Genomic DNA, 6,184 nt, shown 5'->3' on the forward strand with positions numbered 1-6,184 from the left:
GAACCAGAGTAACTGAGTGTGGGGTTATGAGGTCTCAGGCTTGAGGATACCCATAAAGGGCCCTTCTAGCCTCAGGAGTGAATCCAGGCTCCCCAACTTTCTGCCTAAGAGCCCCCATTCATTCACTCATTTATTTATTTGTCAATCACTTACGGAGCACTTATACTCTGTGCCTGGCCCTGGGCTGGTACCACTTGATATTCTTTCCAGCAACCTGGTAGGTGTTGAGTTCAGTGTTGTGGGGAGAAACATGGGAAGGAGCGGCCACTGCCTGCTGAGGCCAGGCCTGCAGGTCCAGGGGGCTGCCCTGACTGGGAAAATGCTGGCTTTGGAGCCACACAGACCTGGCTCCACCACTTCTAGCTCCTGACTCTGAGGCACGTGTCTCAATATCCTTTGGAAAATAAACATCAACGTTTATCACTAAGATTGTTAAATAACAGTCCCAATGGGGAAAGGTGGGGGCGGAGGGATAAATTTGGAGTTTGGGATTAACCACTATATATAAAATGGATAACCAACAAGGACCTACTGTATAGCACAGGGAACTCTACTCAATATTGTGTAATAACCTTATGGGAAAAGAATCTGAAAGAGAATGGATATATGTATATGTATAACTGAATCACTTTGCCGTACACCTGAAACTAACAGAACATTGTAAGTCAACTATACTCCAATATAAAATAAAAATCAAAAAAGAAAATAAACATCAACCTTTATCACTGACTATTAAATAAGTCAGATGAAATCAATAAATCACTCTTTTTTTGTTTTTTGGCTGCCCCACGCAGCTTGCAGGATCTCAGTTCCCTGACCAGGGGTTGAACCCAGGTCACGGCAGTGAAAGCCCAGAATCTAACCTCTAGGCAGTCAGGGAACTCCCCTAAATCACTCTTTCATAGTAGTTGAAGTGGTGTTTGTTCCCCAGCTACAAGGTTGCATTCACCACAAAATAATCTAATGGAAAAACAAAACTATGTCTCAAAATCATGAATCTTTGTTTAAAGAAAAATCTCTGTTCTCTCACTGTATTCAAGATTTGGATGTAGCCACCATCCTTGGGTACGCTAGTTAAATGTTTGGAGCTTATTTCTTTTGAAAATTGGAGGATCCTTGCTTTGCCTACATCATCATCATCGTCATCATCATTATTATTATAGCATGTATGAGAATTTTATTCTTTTGTAAGGCTGAATAATAATCCATTATAAATATGTATCACATTTAGTTTACTCATTCATCTGTTGATGGACATTTGAATTGTTTTCATCTTTTGACTATTGTGACTAGTGCTGCTATGAATGAGAGTTTTATATCTGTTTGAGACTTACGTGCAAATCTGTTGGATATATACCCAGAAGTGGAATTGCTCATCAAATGGTCATTCTATGTTTCATTTACTTTTTGCATAGCGCTTTGCCTACATTATGGACGTGATAAAACAGGAGTATGAAGTTAAAAGTATGTACCGACTATAGTAGATGCTCTTTGAATGCTAGAGGCATGTTTTTCTCTATATATATATATTTAATAATTTCTTTTTTAAATCAATTTATTATTATTATTATTTTTAAATATATTTATTTATTTTTGGTTGCATTGGGTCTTCGTTGTTTTGCGCAGGCATTCTCTAGTTGTGGCGAGCGGGGGCTACTCTCCGTTGTGGTGCACGGGCTTCTCATTGCATGGCTTCTCTTGTTACAGAGCATGGGCTCTAGGTGCGCGGGCTTCAGTAGTTGTGGCACATGGGCTAAGTAGTTGTGGCTCACGGGCTCAGTAGTTGTGGCTCACAGGCTCTAGAGTGCAGGCTCAGTAGTTGTGGAGCGCTGGCTTAGTTGCTCCGCGGCATGTGGGATCTTCCCAGACCAGGGCTTGAACCTATGTCCCCTGAGCTGGCAGGCGGATTCTTAGCCACTGCGCCACCAGGGAAGCCCCTGTTTTTCTATATATTAATTTACAGATTGCTCAGATTTTATCTTGGCTGTACAATATTCACTGAATTGTGCCTCAGTTTCCTTAGCCATAAAAATGAAGGTAAAATCTCTACCTTACAGTGATGGAAATAATTTGTAGACCAAGGACTGAACAGGAGAATCCAACTTTCCATTGGTCTGCTGGAGGGGTCACACTGTCTGGTGGGAGGTTGGTTGCTCCCCTGGCATTCCCTTGAGCGAGCAGCCTCTCACCTCCAGGGACATCTTCTGCCTGATGCATTTCTTAAAGCTAGAGAACAGGACAAAGTGAGAGCTGACCATACCTTATATTTTCTCTGGCTTCATCCTCACTGGGTACTTAAAGAATTTGGAGGAGGGGGTTCATGAGAGGAGTGGGACCCTAAGTGTCAGACTCTTCAGTTGTTTGTTTGGAAGTTGTTTTGCCCCTTCTCTTTGGTGTGGGATCCCAGGGTTGGGGGCAATGTACAGCAATCTATTTGGTGAATGCCTGGGCAAATCTCTTAGTTATAATGAGCTTCGGTTGCCTCATAAAATTTTAAGTAGGGGTAGTATTGTTTATGTCATATGATTGAGAAAAGGTCTGGCACATAGTAAAGGCTCAATAAATATTAACTATTAGCTATCTGAGGGGAGAGAAGTGAGTAAATTGACAGTTACAATGTAGTGTAAATTGCTATGTAGGGGTGAGCATAGGGTATATCAATCAGGAGCATAGAAAACAGGCATCTACGTCAGATGGGGTGGGAGGTCAGGGAAGGCTCACTGAAGGAGGCAAGACAAGCTAAGTGTTAAAGTACAAGTCGGAGTTTGTTTCACGGCAAAAAGATGGGAAGGGTGTTTCAGGCAGAGGGAACACCATCTATGAGGATGCATAGAGCCATTTCCAGTTTATACCAGAGCATCCTGCAAGTGGTAATTTATATCAATTTTCCCTCTCCAATTCTGGGATGAAGGCTCTCATGCCCCATTTTTTTTGGGGGGGCCATGCCGAGCAGTATGTGGGATCTTAGTTCCTAGACCAGGGCTCCAACCCGCACGCCCTGCATTGGAAAGGCGGAGTCTTAACCGCTGGACAGCCAGGGAAGTCCCTCTCATGCTCCCCTTTTTTAAAAAAAATAAATTTATTTATTTATTTTTGGCTGCGTTGGGTCATCGTTGCTGCGTGTGGGCTTTCTCTAGTTGTGGCGAGCGGGGGCTACTCTTCGTTGCAGTGCGCAGACTTCTCATCTTGGTGGCTTCTCTTGTGGCGGAGCACGCACTGTAGGCGCGCGGGCTTCAGTAGTTGCAGCATGTGGGCTCAGTAGTTGTGGCTCGCAGGCTCTAGAGTGTAGGCTCAGTAATTGTGGCGCATGGGCTTAGTTGCTCCGCGGCATGTGGGATCTTCCCAGACCAGGGCTCGAACCCATGTCCCCTGCATTGGCAGGCAGATTCTTAACCATTGCGCCACCAGGGAAGTCCCTCATGCTCCCTTTTTAAGCTGTCTTGAAATTGCCTGTCTCCCATGAGAATAAATGCCGAGAGAGTAGGCTCTGTCTGGTTTACTGTTGCATCTCTAGCAGTACCTGGCACGTTTTAGACATTTAAATACATGTTGAATGAATGGACTTCTCTCCATCAGCTTCTCATAGACTCAGACTCCCCCTCTTTTCTTTCCCTGTTGTACTACTTCCTCACAACCCCACCGCATTCTGTCCTTCATCTGCCAGGCTCCATTGCCCCTGAAGCAGTGATCGTCAAACACATGAGGACTGATTCACAGGTCACATTTACACTGATCACGCCAGCAGAGGGAAATGCTTGGGTCAGTTGGACAAAGACCATGGGAAGATAAACTGGAACCAGAGCATGGAGCTGAAGCAAGGGTAGTTGGTGGTGTTGCTGAGCCAGGATGCCGTCTGGTTCCACTGTGCGACAGGCTTGCCCTGGAGGGGCAGACCTTGGTACCTCCTGCTCAGGGTTCCCTCTGCCTGGGCAGGGTTGGAGGGGCACTGACAAGCCCAGCTCCTCCCTCTTCTAGGCTCTGCAGAGCTGTATGAGCTGCTCCCCTGCAGGCTCATCCTGTCTCTGGGTGTGTTAATACAGTGAGCAGGCTTCCTTCAAACAGGGCTTCCTTCTAAGCTGTCTTCTGGGTCAGTGAGGCAAACCTCTCTTTAAATGGTCCGCCCCTTTAGTGAGGGGTGACTCTCAGAGGTAACTGTATTCCTGAGTTCTGGGGGTACTTCTCTGTTTTCGGGGGCCAGCACTGGCTTCCTCAAGTGTCATCTTCTGGAACCCTCATCGGGCAGCAATGTCCGGCATCTCTGGCTTCCAATCTCAGTCCCCAAGAAATCTGGTTGCTCCCTTCCTGGGTTGTCTCCGCTCCTGTCAGACACTCCTGCTCCTTCCCCCTTTCCTGCCTCACCCTCTGCAGCAGCCTGGCCTTTAGACCAGCCTGTTCTACCCTAAAAATAGTGCCTCACATTTGTGCAGTCCTGTACAGATCAGGAAAGCTTTCCACATATATTCACTTATTTGATTTTCCCTTTGGTTGTGGAAGGAAAGAGGAGCAGATGTTATATAGCATATGAAGAGTTTCATGGGCCCTAGGAGGGAAGCAGTCCTCTGGGGAGTGCTTGAGCAAGTGACCTTGGAGGGTAGGGTGGATGGGTGTGTGAATTTGCAGGTTGAATGGTTTCTGGTGATGACAGGGCCCAGGGTGTGTCCATGGGAGCTGGTGTCTGAGGAGGAGAGGAAGAAAAAGCCTTTGGACATCTGAGGTCAAGGCTTTGAGCTGTCAGGGTGTTGGATGGGCTGACCACTCGGATAGTGAAATCACTGAGAATGACGATGGGAACGGGGTGGAAAAGAAGACAAGGCGCCAGTGGCTGAGTCTCAGTACATGAGAACGACCATCAGGATTGATGGTTGTCAACACTGAAGAGGGGAAAAGGGTAGCTCAGCCAGGTGGTATGAGTCTTAGAGAAGCCAGAGTTTTCCAAGAAGCAGAGGAAGAATGGTCTGGAAGCTGAAATGGGGCGGGAGGGAGACGACAGATACCAAGTTTCTGTATGCTGAGGTCTGAGGGCTGGGGGAGAATAAGAGGCCTCCCCTGGGAGGGTAATAGGGGACAGTGAGGTTCAGTTGAGGCAGGGAGCAGGAGAGAGCTACTGAGAAGAGGCTGGGGTGTGGGTGATGTTTTCTGATCACTGGGAATTCCAGGGGGCTTTATTCTAGGAGGGGTGTGGGGAAGGGGTGGGGTGTAGTTTGGTCAGGTGAGGGAAGAGACTCTGGGAGTTCTGACTTCTTAGTGATGACTCAGGGAAGAAGGAGTGTGAGTGCAGTTAATCCTTTTTAGTCTCTGCTGGCAGAGGTGGGATTGGTGTTTTCAGTGGAGTCCCAAATAAACGCTTGTTGAAGGTGAGCTGGGAAATATGATCCTGTGTTGGAGTATAAACTTTGAAATCACACAATGCTCAGAATAAATAACTCCATATTTGGATGACACTTGAAAATATACAAAGCATTTTTATTGTACTTTATCATTTTTCCCCTCATTTCCTTCTTATTGTAACCCTGTGAGGTGGCTACATTCCTGTGAAGTGTCAGAGCCGGGATTACAACTCCATGCTGCCTTCTAAGTGCATGGATATGTACAGTGCTTTCAGAGTTGCTTACAAGAAAAAAGACCTTCCCGAAGTCCATTCTTTGTGCACCTGACCATTGACCATTCTACTTTCCTTAGCTTCTCCTGTGCCATCTTTTCAATATTCAGAGAATTAATGTTTTTTTCCAAAGAAAACCTCACTTATCTTGATATGATAGCTTGTAAAATGGAGGCAGTCATGGGTTGCAGGCTCTGTTTTGACAAGCTCAGAGAGATACAGGGCAGCGAGTCATAGCTAAAGATGACTCCACTTACTTAACTGGGACTAGCTGTCAGCTGCTGTGGGCAGAAGTGGGAATTCAGGGAAGGGGCAGATCACCACCACTTATTTTTGCCCCTTGAACTCCTGGCTGAGAGCCAGACTCCAGATAAAACTAGGTAATCTCAACAAACAACCAACCAACCAAAACACAAAAACCAAAAAAAAAAAACCCAACTAGGTAATCTCGTCCAGGCGTGGCTTCAAAGCCCCTTTTCAACCTATTCTACTGATGTCATTCCAAGCTCTCTCGCTTCAGAAAACCTTTGGAGAGGAGGCTGCGGCTAGAAAAGCGATGTGAATCTTCTCGCTGGGCTTAAAGGG

The sequence above is a fragment of the Mesoplodon bidens genome (assembly GCF_964165515.1).
Source record: "Mesoplodon bidens genome assembly, chromosome: 2".
NCBI classification, from domain to species: Eukaryota; Metazoa; Chordata; class Mammalia; order Artiodactyla; family Ziphiidae; genus Mesoplodon; species Mesoplodon bidens.